Raw genomic sequence first — 16,478 nt, 5'->3', positions numbered from 1 at the left:
CTCAGTCTAGTTCTGTAGGCTACACAATCATGGGGAAGACTGCTGACTTGACAGCTGTCCAAAAGACGACCATTGAAACCTTGCACAAGGAGGGCAAGACACAAAAGGTCATTGCTAAAGAGGCTGGCTGTTCACAGAGCTCTGTGTCCAAGCACATTAATAGCGAGGCCAAGGGAAGAAAAAGCTGTGGTAGAAAAAAGTGTACAAGCAATAGGGATAACTGCACCCTGGAGAGGATTGTGAAACAAAACCCATTCAAAAATGTGGGGGAGATTCACAAAGAGTGGACTGCAGCTGGAGTCAGTGCTTCAAGAACCACCACGCACAGACGTATGCAAGACATGGGTTTCAGCTGTCGCATTCCTTGTGTCAAGCCACTCTTGAACAAGACACAGCGTCAGAAGCGTCTCGCCTGGGCTAAAGACAAAAAGGACTGGACTGCTGCTGAGTGGTCCAAAGTTATTTCCTTTGGAAATCAAGGTCCCAGAGTCTGGAGGAAGAGAGGAGAGGCACAGAATCCATGTTGCTTGAAGTCCACTGTAAAGTTTCCACAGTCAGTGATGGTTTGGGGTGCCATGTCATCTGCTGGTGTTGGTCCACTGTGTTTTCTGAGGTCCAAGGTCAACGTAGCCGTCTAACAGGAAGTTTTAGAGCACTTCATGCTTCCTGCTGCTGACCAACTTTATGGAGATGCAGATTTCATTTTCCAACAGGATTTGGCACCTGCACACAGTGCCAAAGCTACCAGTACCTGGTTTAAGGACCATGGTATCCCTGTTCTTAATTGGCCAGCAAACCCGCCTGACCTTAACCCTATAGAAAATCTATGGGGTATTGTGAAGAGGAAGATGTGATACGCCAGACCCAACAATGCAGAAGAGCTGAAGGCCACTATCAGAGCAACCTGGGCTCTCATAACACCTGAGCAGACTGATGGACTCCATGCCACGCCGCATTGCTGCAGTAATTCAGGCAAAAGGAACCCCAACTAAGTATTGAGTGCTGTACATTGAGTGCTATACTTTTCATGTTCATACTTTTCAGTTGGCCAACATTCATTTATTGGTCTTAAGTAATATTCTAATTTTCAGAGATACTGAATTTGGGATTTTCATTGGTTGTCAGTTTTAATCATCACAATTAAATGAAATAAACATTTGAAATATATCAGTCTGTGTGTAATGAATGAATATAATATCAAAGTTTCACTTTTTGAATGGAATTACTGAAATAAATCAACTTTTTGATGATATTCTAATTATATGACCAGCACCTGTATACACGCACATACACACACTTACATACCGTACGTACATACATGTACAGGTGGGGGGGCACTTTCTCTGGCTGTGATTAAGGGTGAGAGGCTGCTTTCAAATAGTACCCTGCACACAGGAAATGAGACATCCGTGTGGGTACATGAGATCCTGAGAAAGAGGCGAAATCATGGAGAGGACCACCAGGTCCAGGAGCTTTGACTGGATGATTTTCGCTTATGCCCTGCCATTGGTCCTGCCAAGCGGCAGAGCATTTGTTTTTGGTGGGTTATATTTGTTTTAAAATCAAATCTCAGAGTTTCTGCTCTGATATTTTTGGTTGCAAACACATTTACAGTGGGAAATTGATATCAATAAATTTGCATTACAGAGCAGCCACTTTGAGTAAACACTTAGCGTACCTTCTGTTGTCACTTTCAAAAGTGGCTTTTGCGTGAGGTTCATGATGATGAAGCGTTGCTTCAGGGCATATAGCCTATGTCCAAATATGTTTGCAAGTATGAGAGAGAAGTCAGTCTCTGCTGGGTCATTGTGCATCTAAAGATTTTAGAATGACTTTGAATGATGATTTTAGAAAGATTTCCTAATTCCTTCTGTTCTCTAATGCTGCGCCTGTATGTATAATGTGTAATGTATAAACATATGTGTGGACAGGAAATGTGCAGTAAATGAGGCACAGATAGATAGTAGTGTGTCTACTGATTATCCTTCCCTCGTATCTAACGCACCATTCTTGGTGGGTTTTTGCAACCACAAAATTTGAAATGAATTATTTCTGTCTCTGTCTGGCTACCCCACACCAAGAGTAAAAGAACTTACAAACTGGGCAGTAGGCTACAGAACATTAGGTACGCAGTGTTCCTGGCTCCAAAAAATACAGCTACCTGATTAATACATTTTGTTACTTGCATTTCTATGTTGTGGTTGGGTTAAGGGGTCCTGGCTATAGATATCTTTATAGAGCTCCATTAGGTGATTGGCATATTAAGCTAAAGCTTCTCCCTTTATGTTATACACTAATATGTCTGCCTGTCATCTGTCACGACATGTGTAACTTTAAGATTATGGCTTATTGTTTGAATGAACATGTGTAATCAGTGTTAGAACACTTGTCAGGTGATTTAGGGCAAAACATGAAAGAAGCTTTAGTTGTGCTCCTCTGCTCAATTTGTTTGACAGTCAAAGAGATTTTAATGCAATAAGAAACTGAACTTACAAAGAGTCATTTAAAAATTTGCTATATTTGTGACTTATCTTGTGTTGGATTATAGTCAAACATTATTTCCTACCTAATTATTGTTATTCTCAAAATACATTAAAATACATAGTCCCCCATCCCCCACCCATAGCTACAACCTGCAGTGTCCCTAATTGCCTGCCTGAAAAAAAATTATACAAACCATAAACACACGAACAGTGTGCAGCATATATGCACATAAGCATTAATTTAATAAGAGATAAGAGAGATATAGTCTATCCTTCAATAATAGGCTACTAGGCTAAATAAAAACTGAAAAAATAAATACATACATATATTTACTGGCCAGTGATAAAAATGGATGTGGATGTCTGTGTTCACACCACCCTTTACAATTACTCTCCTGTTACTTTGTTAGCAATTTCTCATCCTAAAACCACATCATAAGCATCACAGCATCCACTGGTTATGTGGAAAGGATATTTTCCAGAATGACCAACAAAGTTGGACATGTTGATTTAATAAGTTAATAAAATACAGTTCACATCCTATTTTTTATGGTCTCGCTGTCACACATTGTTGGCCTATGTTTATTATTGTCATAGCTGTATATTCAGCAATGACAGTATGACCACTAGTCTGTTGAGTTGTGATAGAGACTCACACTGATTTCAATAGCAGATAGCTTATTATAACGTCCACTGGTATCAATCTCAATACTTTCCTGAAAACATGTTTAAAGTCATGATACCACCACTGGCACACCATCAGACCTGTGGTTGTTGGGCCCGCAAGGGGTGTGGCTCCCACTGCGGCAGGCGTCCCTTGTTTTTCTGTATTGAAGGTGGAAACCCTGGGGGTGACCTCTTGGTCCACATGTACATTGCATTCTAAGCAGAGAAAGTCTGCCTGTCTTATTAAACTAAATAACGATAATCTCGACCTTGGGTTTTCTAGGAAATGGACCACAGAGTGCATCTTTATCAAGGCAGCTGCGTCAGTCGACCAAGCAGGCAGAGAGGTTTGGCCAAATAAACTTATATGCATTTAACAACGGACAATTAGTCATTCAAAGAGTATTATTAACGTCTCAAAGAGTAGGAGTACCAAATTAATCAAGTTGCAGAGGTTATCCAACTGTTGCTTTATGCCATTAGCATCACCTTAGGTCATCAGTGTTCCTCCCACTCTACTTGCTGTATATTTCTAATAATTAGCAATAATGATGTGACCCACAGACCCACCACCTGCAACCCCTGACACATACCCCCATTTGATATAAGATAGGGGAGATTTGAGTTATTTTTCTCTGAAATTTGTGGGATGGGAGCAAACAGTGGTGGAAACGATCTGTTGTTTTTACTTTCAATTTAGTCAGTTCACTGAGACTTTGTGCAGCTGGTTGTATCTCTCATTCCACACTCCCTGTTCTTGTCATCATGTATTGTATTATGATCAGTCGGGTCAGACTGAAAAACAGGTGTAAGTATGGTCAAAGAGACAGACACTGTTATGTGTAAAGTGTGCAGCTGGGCGATGTCTTCATTACAGTGGTGTCTGCCTCTGAGTCCCCTCTGAGCCTCATTTCTCGACAGGGTCAGAAATGATTTCATGCTTATTTTGGCTAAGCCCCTATTCCAGCAATTATTTGAAATACATCAAGTTAAGCCTCTTCCAATAGGCAACAACAAAACAAACCCGGGTGAAATGTTTAAGCAGTTGTAACAAAAATAAATGAAGTTCATTAAAAATGGAAATCTTGCAGAGGATTAGTGAGGGAGAGCTTCTTGGCACTGGTGGGACTTCTCTGTGAAAACCCTGCTGCTCAGGATCAACACACAAAATGGTGTCAATGCTGTTAATTGCCCCCAAGTCCCTGTCCCACAGTGGGGCTCTCAGCTGCCTCTCAGCTCTGTCTGACTAATCTGCACATGGTGATAATCAATGCCACTGCGATTTCCATAACAAGGCAAACTGTAGCTATGTTTGCAAAGAGGATTTTACATTCCCCCCATTCTTTCATTCACTGGCTGAATGTCTGCTGATGCATATTTGCCGTAGCTTTAGAGGAGCAAATGTTCAATCTTGTCAGTGAGGAATGCAAATTAAGTACACCTAATTATTTGAGGCCCACATTTAGAGAAAATACACCCTTGCTAAGTAAGAAACAGGTCTGTAATCCACTTTAGGTTCTGGATGACACGTTTCACAGGAGCAGTTCTATATTTTGGGAAATGTACTTGTTTCAAAATAAGAGTCAGATGGCAAGATCTGTGTCAATTTAATCCCAAGCCCTTAATGGTATGGCACCATCATATCGTAAAGAGCTCATAGTATCGTATTACACCACCAGAGCGCAGCGCTCCCAGAAGGCAGGGTTCATTGTGGTTCCTAGAGTTGTATAAAAAAAAAAAAAAAGGGGGAGTAGAATGGGAGCCAGAGCGTTCAGCTATCAAGCTCCTCTCCTTTGAAACCAGGTCACAGTTTGGGTTCAGGACACTATTTCAACATTTAAGAGTAGGCTTAAGACTTTCCTCTTTGATAAAGCTTATAGTTAGGGCTGGCTCAGGTGAGTCCTGAACCATCCCTTAGTTATGCTGCTATAAGGTCCTCGCGCCTCCTCTCCATCTGTATGCATTCATATCCCTTTAACGCATGTTACTAACTCGACTTCTCCCCTCTCCCCTAGTTTTGTGCTTTCTCGTCCCTCTCCTCTTTCTAATCCATGATGGCCTGGTTGCCTTGCCACATGCGTCGTGGATCTGAGTTGTTGAAGTGAACCACTGTTCGTCCACCACTTCTGATTCGGAAACACTGTAATCTGTTTGAGGGTGGTGACGCTGTTGATGGTAAGGTTAATATAGTCCAAAATGCAGAGGCATGGGAACCAACGTCCATGTGGTAACAAATTTATCTTTCATACATCACGTATTAACTGTGCACTTACACAGCTGTGTCTCTACACCACAGTCACAACTTTATGGCTATTGACTGCTTGGAAGGTATCTAATTATTATTATTTTAATTCCATATTTAGCCAAGAAATATAAAAGGTAATTATTATAATTCAACATCAACAGTACAAACTGACATTCTAAGCAATGTTTTTTTTTTTTTTTTGAGATGGGAACTCCCTTTGGGTTGGACTTTCGGCTTATTCATTTTGCAAACCTATTACATGCACAAAAAAGATATAAAATACAATAAAGAAAAGGGAAAAAGCCAAAAAGCATACTATGAGCTCTTCAACTGTTACTGAAGGTGTCACACGTTTGATAAGGTAGTGTCTACTTGGGGTAGTAGAATCAATGAGAGGTGGTGAGACTGTCCTAAGTGGGGAGGGAGGTGGCTTTGTACGCCTCAGCTGGAGACAGGAGACATGCTGGTGGAATTTAGGGAGTATGCTTCAGTCACAACAGAAGATAGTCGATAGCAGCAGATAAACTCACTGGGCAGACAGAAAGGTCTACACTTCACCATGAGGTATTCTAGGTTAGCAGAGCAGTGAGTCTTGAGTGTAGCAGTGCCCATGCGCCAAGCTTTGTTTACAACAATGCACGGTCCCCCACCTGGTCTTAACAGAGCCATCATCTGTTCTATCCACCCTGAGCACATAGCGCCCCATTAGCTCAATGGCGCCACTGGGAATACCGCCGTTAAGCCATGGTTCTGTGAAAATCACGATGTTGCAGCCAGGACTATTCCGGGTTTCTTTTCTGATTGTTGGTAAGAAACATGCAAATTTCCTAAATTGTCAAACTACCTGTTTATAATACAATTACTATATTAAATAAACTCATAAAATGTGTACTCCAAGAAGCTTACTCTTACTCCTGGTCATTTTAAAACCCGACTACGCTTCATTTGCCCCAACTAAGCGATACAAAAAACAGATGTGCTTGTCACCATATTATTGAGCTGAGAAAAAAAGGCTTGACGAGGCCACCCATCTCTAAGGAAGCCAGTGCAATATTCCGAAAGTCAAATAATTCATCCTATCCAGCCTGAGCCATTTGTCTGTGTCAGAGTTTATGCGATGCTCCCAAACACTTTGCCTAGCCCCCCAACTTTCCTGTCTCCCATCCTTGAAAGCCAAATCAATCAAGCTTCCCCATGCAGGAAAGTGCCGAAATAAAGAGACAATGAAGTGGAATGAGCAAAAGCAGGATTGATAGCATTAAGAGGATTTAGGACAGCTTGTGAGGAATTTTCTGGGCTGCAGTTTTTTGGGGTGGAGTAGTACACTCCAGTCCACACTGCTGAATAGGAGGTATGCAGATAAATGGAGTCAAAGCAATGTAATCATATATTCAGGCCCTGGGAAGCAGTCGCTGGCGCTGGTCTGATGGACGATTGCCTATCTTCATTTCTAGGAGCTAGAGAGACAAAGGTCTGCTGCATAACATAATCGATCATTTTTCTCTCTGCTTTCAGAGCGAGGCGGAGGTTCTGACAAACTCTGAATACAGATTGTTGAATGCTGCTTTTTTTAAAAACCACGCTCAGGGTGAACATTACTTGAACTGACTTGTTCAATCTTTTCATATGCAGACAGAGAAATATAGGATGGGAGATTGTCATAAATAAGCTTTCATCTTGGCAATACTGTGTTATATCTCTGTCAAAAATCCATTCAAGTAACAAAGCCACAGTATTTGATTTGATTTTATCTTTGATGCTTGTGTGCCAACAGCGCATGCATGATGCATAAATGTCCACTGTTTATGACAAACACACTGCAGCTGGTTTATTAATTTGACATCAAAGCACAAACATTGATGATTTGAAACAGTAGCAGGTCTGTTAAAAGATATACACCCCTGCTTCTGACAATTTCATGGTCTGCTTAGTCAAGGAGAAAAAAGTTGAAGGGCAAGGTCTTTTTATTCAAAGTCACAAAGACCCGTGGCAGATTAGAAAATCCGAGTGCTTTCTTGGCCAGCTTTGCCAATAGTCATGGCAGTCCTTGAACACCATTTGATAGACTTGGACATCTGGACCAATGTCAAAGAGTACTTGGCAAGGCAGATACTTTATTGTACAGAGGTGAAAAGAGACATTTCTGGCTGTTGTTCAGGCATTTAATTTGTAGGAGAAACACAAGCATCTGTTGTCAAGTTCATTTTTCAAATTGGTAGAAGCTGATTAGCACTTTATAGAGAGCCATTGCAGCCAAAGCTCCATGGCGACGCAGGGATGCTCTGTCAGGTTTTGAGATTTCATCCAAGATTTGTTTCAGTAATGTTAATAATTACTTTGATGCTAATAAGAAAGAAGAGAGAAAAGTCTGTCTTTAAAGAATAGGGTGTGTAAGAATATTATTATTTCACACGCGTTTCTCCACTTTATGCACAATCTTGGCTTCTGACAAACAAAACTCAGCTATTGTCTCTTTCTCTGCACTAATCGACTTTTATCCACGGGACTTTTGCCTTTGATCTCACACAGTTAGCAGCAGACTGCCCCTCAACGTGAGCCTCTGACAAAATGGGCGAAGCATATGGTAACACGGTGGTATTCTGGGTCATTTAGCTCCCTTCACAATGATCGCTCTACATGAGAATAAAGCCTTGACAGAAGAGGTGTTGAAAGTTGGCTCAACTCAAACCTGTTTTTCTCGAACATGGCCGTCGCTGATGAACACTGTGGCCTCCGATAAAGCCAGCTGAGTCCTGTGGATCTGTAAACACACCAAGCATGCCCCTCCTTACCCTATGCTATTAAAGAGGTCATATTATGCCCACTTTCAGGTTCATAATATTATTTAGGGTTTGTACTAAAATAGGTTTACATGGTTTATTTAAAAAATATATATCATATTTTGTCATACTGCACATTGCCGCAGCACCTCTGTTACACCCTTGTGTTGAACGCTTCTACAGCCCTTTGTGGGTTGGTCTAGAGGAGGTCCCCTTCTTTTTGTTAATTTTGGCTTAATAACTTCTGTTATTCATTGTTTTTATGGGGGTAAAACTAATAAAATTAATGATACACCTAAGTGTCTGCTTTTATTAAAGAAAGCAAAAAAAGACTTCTAACATTAGGATTAAACACACCTTGAACCATTTCCCCTGATCAGAATCTAACTCTACTCTCCTTTCCTCCTGTAATATACAGTTATTCAGATGATGATTCAAACTCTGTGTTAGGAATGTGGTTTTGTGTTCTGTAAGCTTTATTTAGTCCTTAGTCCTATGTCTCCATGTTTTAGTGTAGATCTGTCCTTGGTATTCCCATGTGCCTTACTTCCTGTTTTACTTTGTAGTATTCATTTCTCAAGAGTCCTTGTCTAGCTTTGTTCCCTGTTGTTGATTACCTTATGTGTTTCTGCTGTGGTAGCCTCCCTGCTCGTTTGCCTGTGTGTGTACATAAGCCCTCAGTTTTGTTTAGTCCTTGTCTGGTCCTTGTCGTCTTATGTTGAGTGTTCTGCCTTGTCCCTGTGTTTCTGGATTACCCTGCCTTTGCTTACCTCAGTTTGGATTTACATTTGTTTGGACTTTGCCATGTACCAGTGAGAGCCTGTTTAGTTTAGTGTTGGTTTAAATAAAACGCCTACATTGCATCTTGCTTTTGTGTCTTGCGTTTGGGTCCTAACCTGCCTCTGCACTCAGCCAACCCTGACACTCTGTTATAGAAGGTTAGCATTTGAGGTGTTCAGACAAGAGTTTAAATAAAATAATCTAAAGTTGAATTTTTGATCAATGGAAAAATTGTCATTTATATTAAAATAAAGGGTGTCAAGGGGATGTAGTTACATGATTTAATTAGTCATCATGATATTTGAGTGCCAGTTACCTGGTTATTACATTTTAATCGTTAAAGTTTAACAAATTTTCATTGAGTTGTATGAAGCTGACTGTTTTCTATTTTGATTGATTTGAAAGAAGGTTCTCGTAGTCCAATGTAAGCAAAACACTCCAAAGTAGACATTCCTTGGACCGTTGTCTAAGTTAATTAATGTATTGAAATTTACTGTGAGAATGTTGTAAACAGTACTAAAGTATCATATTTCCACCAATAGACTTTTGCTGACTCAAAAATTCTGTTATCTGATTTTGAAGTACCAATTAAGTGTCTAACAGAGTAAGATAATATTGTTTGTTTACAATTAATTTACAGTATTTACCCTTTTATAATAAATAAAAATTAATGACGGGTGAATTTGATAGGGCAATAATGGTTTTCCTCTTTTCCCATTTAAAGGTTTTCTGTGTTTATTGCAGTTAGTTATATGTTTACTGTGACAATGAAAACATAAGAAATTACACTTTCTAATTTCATATATTAAAATTAGATCAAGCTTAATAATGTTACATTAACTTAAGATGTTCAAAGGTTTGATTTCTACAGCTCATACTATGTGATCATACCAACAAGGAGAGGGGAGAAGGAATATTGATGAATGTTTTGCTTTGGGATACACATTTGAATTATTCCTAGTCCTCAGTAATGGTTCTTATGTATTCAAAAAAATTTTCCATGATTGCAATAATTGAGGTTTTTCTCCATTTGCATTGTCTGGCGAGTGTAGCTAGTCTCATAAGCCCATTTTACCAATAACTTTCAAATATAATTTCAGATTCATGTTGGGAAATTGCTTATTTATATTCACTTGCCAACAATGATTTTGATTTGAATGGTTGTGATCATTTTAACTACTGTGATTGGATATTGAAAGTACCAACCCAACTCTGAAGATATCATGACTGGTCCTTAAAATTTAGCAAAGGTTTCAATAACTGGGTTCACAAATTTATGAAGGGTTTTAGTAATTAAAGAGTTTATCTGAAGATAAAAAAGGAGGGAGCTGGTTAAGAATATTCTAGGGGGCTTAAGTGATGACCTTCCAGCCCTAGTTATTTCTCTCATGTAACGGTCCTTGTTAGGGAGACAGCAGTTAGACTGATAAGGTAGAGACAGTAGCTCAGGCGTCAGGCTAGAAGATATCAGTTTTGTCTGGGAATCTTACAAGGTTGAGTCTTACAAGAATGTTTACATTCAACAACTCATGGATAGTAATGGATTCCTATATGACGTAGCATTTGAGTATAAACATCCGATAGATTAGTTGTTCTAGGTTAAAGCCAGCTAAAGATGACCTAATAGGGAAACGTACAGGAACTAGGGGGGAAACATTAAAGGGACCAAAAGATGTTATCCTTCAGATTTGGTGTTGGCATTTGACGTGTTCACGTGTTATATGCTGGCACTGTATCTCCTCGGCCGGGCTCAATAAACCATGCTATGTTAAGTCTTCATCAGTCTCTTCACACCTGAACCTGGCTCACAATATTTCTTCAACAATCTTTGTTGGGAGTTGTACATGTGAAGGAACCTAGGTACGGACTACTAGCCAATCAGAAGCAGAGTAGGACAGGTTCTGACGAGCAAGGTAGTGTGATCCAAAACAAAGCTGCTTCAGCCGGTAACCATGGCTTCGGATCATGAACGTACATGATCCCGAAACACACACAGAACAACCCGAACCAGCTTCACATCCAAGACTGGAGCAAGATGTTTCAGAGTGGTAAGTTATTAATTTATGACAAATTTATCTTTAATATGTTACATTTTAACTATGCACTTGTATCTAGGGAGGGTGGGGGAGAGGGTTTTGCAGCAGGTGGACGTCTTGTCACTGTGTGCTGCAGCTCAGTGTGTTTCTCCACCGGTGTTTTTGAGGGTGTGTCGGGCTAGCCGCTAGGCGAGCATCATGATGTGTGTTAAAAAGTGAAGCAGATAGGTTACAGAAGTCAAGGCTGGACTATAATCGAGCTGTTTTCAGGCAGTTCAGAGCAGAGTTTTCTGTGGGAGATGGGAACTCCCTTTGGGCTGGACTTTGGGCTTTTTCACTTTGCAAACCTGTTACATGCACAAAAAATATATATAACTCAATAAAGGAGAGGGGAAAAGCCTAAAAGCATAATATAAACCTTTTAGGTCAGTGTTTTGGGTACCAATTTCACTTTTTTTTTATTTTATTTATTTATTAATACATAAAAAATGCATTAGTTACACATTCTAAACTCTTTAATAATGCTTTATTAACATGAAATTGTTTACTAGTAATACTTTAGAGATCATTTAGAGATTATTGAGAACACATTGTGGGTCCCCAGGTTGTAAGCAATCCCACATTGTATTTGTCATTTAAGTCTGTAATAATGAAGTTATTCATATGAGAGGGGTGGCTGTGGCAAATTATTTAGTTTTTTGACAATACAAACTCTGCTCTCATCAACCTTGTTTCCAGCAGCAGCAGCAGCAGCAGCAGCAGCAGCAGCAGCAGCAGCAGGGGCTGCAAACGATCCAAAATGAATTATTAACAACGTATCAAGCATTTATTAGTGGAATAGAAAGTCATTTTTCACACACGCGCGCCAATGGCACAGCCATCGGGAGGAATATGAGGTTCAGTATCTTGCCCAAGGACACTTAGACATGGGATCGAACCATCAACTTTCCTATTAGTGGGTGATGAGATTACAAATATTTGATATTTTCCCACATTCAAATGGTAGTTCAAATTTCAAATGAAAAGAGACTTTTATAAAGTGGTATCCACGTCAGGGGGATAACGACTCATTACTTTTCATTTGTGTTCGAACAGAGATAACAAAAAAATAGATGTAGCATGTACAAGAATTACGACCTCTTAGGAGATAGTGATTCTCCAGACGCCTGGCCTGAAGTTCAGTGGCCTGTGGATGGAGCAGGTGGACACTGTCTCACCCTGAGGTAACAGCTTGACTCAGTTCTTACGACCTGTGCAGGTGTATCCAGGTCTGGACAAATTACACTTCACTGCTCAACCCCAATGTCATCTGTCCCATTTCACCAGAATGTCATCCAGCGTCATTTTCACCAAGATGAATCCTATTTTCAAATTATGGATAAAATTTTAATGACACAAGGCATTAAATGGGCTAATATAATTCCAATTAAAATGCAACGATTTTTATCTTCAATTGAGAGTGTGAGTGAAGGGAGCGGATGCTCTAAATGTTTAAATAGAGAGGGATTGTGTGAGGGGGAGAAATTGTGTAAAAAAATAAAATGAGGCTTTAGGCTCATTACTTCTGTATCTGCATTCATGCATCAGAGCATGAATCTTTAAAGCTATGCTTAAATTACAAAGCATGGCTATGAAACAAATATTGTGCAGAGGGAGTGCAGTATTGTTCAGAAGTGGAAAGTAAATACTGTATCTAAGTTCTCTTTGTATTGCAGTTTTGAGGTACTTCAAATGATTTATACTTCGACTCATTTTAAGGGGAAATATTGTATTTTTTACTCCACTACATTTATCAATTAATAGTTACTAGTTACTTTGCAGATAAGATTTAAGTACATTTCCTCACTTCATAAAATATGACGTATACATCAAAACTAAACAGTGTTTTGAGTCAAAATCATGACTCAAAACCGGAGCAGGAAGGATAAACAGCTTGCTTGGAAGGTTTGTGGACAGGGTCTTACATTTTTCTGTAATATGTGAGCCTGTACTTAAGCTATGGTCTTTATATCCATAGTAAAAGTCACTTTTTTACATGTAAAATGGGAGAAGGGGCCCACTTCAAGTGTGGTCATAGTGGGCACCAGACTATGTTAATCCAGGCCTGGCTTCTGTAAACTTAAAAACAGCAATGCCAGTCCTGGACATCTGAGCAGGGAGGCCTAGCATTATCATCTTTTGATCATACCAGGCCCTGTGCTGTCTCGTGTTCCTGGTTTTCCCTTAACAAAATCCAGCACATGCTTTAGCTAATTCTGCACCCCTACAGAGTGGAGATAATTAAATATAGAGGTACGAATGTCATCTCAGACTTGCTGTGGCTTTGCTAATGAATTCCAGGTTTCTTAGAAAAGGGGGCCGCTCCGTTTTCCATGCTTTTCTGACAGCAACTGCAGGGAGGCATTTATCGGCGCTGCCAATCAATACGTGATGAAGATGTGATGGTCCAGGCCTGGAAAGAAGGGGCTTAGGACTCCAGGTACGGGTCATTCATCTCTGGGAAGATGCTGCCATATTGGCCCCTCTCTCTGGGCCATTAGAGTTTGAGGGATCAATGTGAGCAGCTGGGGAGCAGTCCATCCATCATGTCGCCCCACTCAGCGGTATGCTCCAACCCCATCCACCAAATGTGTTCATTTGACTGGATGCTATTTTACACTATTAGTTATCAGTCAATCATTTTTTCATTCTTAATTTCACTGTCTGTGTTTCAGTTTGGTCAAGCTCACATTCGTACCACAACTTGGAAGAAGTTGGACATTTCAGCCTTTTGTCAAATATTTTAGGTAACTATTAAACCATTGATCTAATACATTTAGCTATTAAAACCATTAGCATTTCTTTTAGCAAACTTTTTCAACAGTTTATCCCTTACATTGACTTCACTATTTGAACTGTTTTATTGCTTTTACTGTAGTATCTATTTCAACCATTTATCCATTGTCTTATCTAATTGTTTAGACGCTCTCTATGTTGCAACATAGAGAGGTGTTACAGTTGACTCAATAAATGATGTTTTATTTCAAATTAATCAAATTGGATTTTTTATTTTCTCAAACTAGTTGCGTGACTCTAAAATCTTTCCAGTTATATCCTGGCAACTGCAAACAGCGGAAACCACTGCTTTAGTAAATTCATATAAACAAAGCATTTCCAATGATCCAACATCATTGCTGCCTTTGACAGAAAAAGTAGTTATGAGAGTCAGCATCAGGCTCTTCAGAGCCATCTCCAACACAGTCAAATCCTGGATTAGGTATTGACCTGCACATTTGTTCAGTACACTCTCAGCAGGACAGCTGAGGACTGTGATGCATGATGATGATAGATTCCACTGTATGTCAACACCACCTGTGATTTCTACCAGGATGTGATGTATGATGGACAGATTAGAGAACATGAGGTACATACAAAGAGTGCACATGTCCTTCCTGTCTGTAATTAGGCTGTCACATCACTCAAAGTGCATTAGAGCTATAGAGCACAGCGGCAGAAGCGGATTTTTACATTATAACATTCATCTATTCCTTTTGAGATGCCACACTTGCCTTCAGATGTGCATCATTAACCCCTGAATGCGGATTGTCGCAAAGCCACATAACACCACTTTCATTCATCTCCACTTAACTTAACATAAGCTTGAAAGCAAACGAAAACACAAATAATTTTTTTTTACTTTCATTGTCAATAAATTCAGGCGTTAATATTGAACATAAAGAAATAACCCGTCTCTGCCTTTTTGCTTCCTGATGAGAAAGGGCTAGGCTTTGATTGTTTCTCTTCCTGACATGCTTTTCTCAGCTTTGATGCACTGAGGCATTCATACGTACAGTAAGATTTTAAGTGACTGATTGATCTATATAAAGAGTGTGATTTCAGAGATCATGTTCACTGACAACAGCACTTAAAACATTCTGCTTGCTCAGGTTGTCAGCAGTGACTGTGATTTGTATGTGCAAAATCTGTTTTAGAATTGAGTGACTAGAGTTCTGTAACATCTGACGCCAAATTAGACGGGTTTTGTGATGAGTTCATACTGTTTGTTGCACAAAGCTTCAGGCTGGTTTTGGGTCTGATTATTTTTAAATGTAATTTATTAAGACATTTCTCTCCTTCTGTCTCTGATGGTGCCAATTGTCTGTCGGTTAAATTCTAAAACTGGTTCATCAGTTCATCAAAAGACGAGCAATTGCTTTAAAAGCCCTTGTTATAAAAAACTCAAAAGCACAAGCCTGTGTACGCAAAAACACAAGGAGTAAAGTTAATTACATAATAATAATTATAAAATTTACTTGGCGGCACGGTGGTGCAGTGGTTAGCACTGTCGCCTCACAGCAAGAAGGTCGCGAGTTCTTTCTGTGTGGAGTTTGTATGTTCTCCCCGTGTCTGGGTTCTCTCTGGGTGCTCCGGCTTCCTCCCACCGTCCAAAGACATGCGGGCTAGGTTAATTGGTGACCTAAATTGTCCGTGGGTGTGAGTGGTTGTTTGTCCATGTGTGGCCCTGCGATGGACTGGCGACCTGTCCAGGGTGTACCCCGCCTTTCGCCCGATGTCAGCTGGGATTGGCTCCAGCCCCCCACGACCCTGTACGCAGGATAAGCGGTTGACGATGGATGGCTGGATGGATGGATAATCTTTACTTATAGAGAACCATTTAAAATCCATTTTGTGTGGATGCTTCACAAAGGCAGCAAAATAAAACAGATAAGTCATAAAATCATCAGGTTTTTGGTGTATAAAAACTAATACAGTACAATCATTTTGATGTTTTGATCGGTCTGATTTGCGCCTCTGACTGACTTTTCCATAGAAACAGTGGTCTCATAGGTATTGTATTTAGAGCCAACCATGCCAAACTGATGGCCAGAACATAATCTCTAAGAAACAAAGTTAGACTATCTATAACTGGGGGCCAATAACATTGTCCAGGAACCTCCTGTGGTACTATGTTGCAGAAAAATTAAGATATCGTCACAAGCATTTACAGCAGGGAAGATTCTGTACTTGAAAAATGTTGCTAGAAAACATAATCCAGATTGATTACAGGCAAAACAAATCAGTAGTATATAAACAGAATTTCTAGGAATAAGGAATGCAAATTTGCCAGGTTCAGCTGGGTCAAGCTCATTTTGAGGCCTGTGCAGAGCTCTTAGCAGGGCTAAATGGGATGGTATATAACGTGAGCTCAAACAGAGAGCAGATGGCAAATGGCAAACAAAAAACAAGCAATTTGTCATGTTGATAACCCCCAAGCCCCATGAAAGGGAATCTTAACTTCAATACAATTTTATTCTCCCTATAACAATTTTATGATATAAAGGCGTCATGATGCTGAAACACAACATGTAAATCGCCCTCGCCATTCTCCATATGTAGTGGGACTTAGCACACAGCCAGCCACACATGTATGCCTGCGGACATGAGGAAGAGAAGCACATCCAGAGTTTTGACATGTCTCTGTGAATAAGGGAATTAACTCTGTGCTCAT

The 16,478-nt window shown here is 39.9% G+C and overlaps 1 long non-coding RNA gene across 1 annotated transcript; it reads left to right on the top strand.

The window, feature by feature from the left end:
- Positions 1-10,779: 10,779 nt before the first annotated feature.
- LOC123977298 lies at positions 10,780-13,762 on the top strand. The gene is made up of 3 exons (XR_006826626.1): positions 10,780-11,002; positions 13,331-13,593; positions 13,705-13,762. It is a non-coding gene; the product is annotated as an uncharacterized LOC123977298 (long non-coding RNA).
- Positions 13,763-16,478: the final 2,716 nt, after the last annotated feature.

Source organism: Micropterus dolomieu, linkage group LG10 (genome assembly GCF_021292245.1).
Source record: "Micropterus dolomieu isolate WLL.071019.BEF.003 ecotype Adirondacks linkage group LG10, ASM2129224v1, whole genome shotgun sequence".
NCBI lineage: Eukaryota > Metazoa > Chordata > Actinopteri > Centrarchiformes > Centrarchidae > Micropterus > Micropterus dolomieu.
This window is presented reverse-complemented; position numbering and strand designations above follow the sequence as displayed.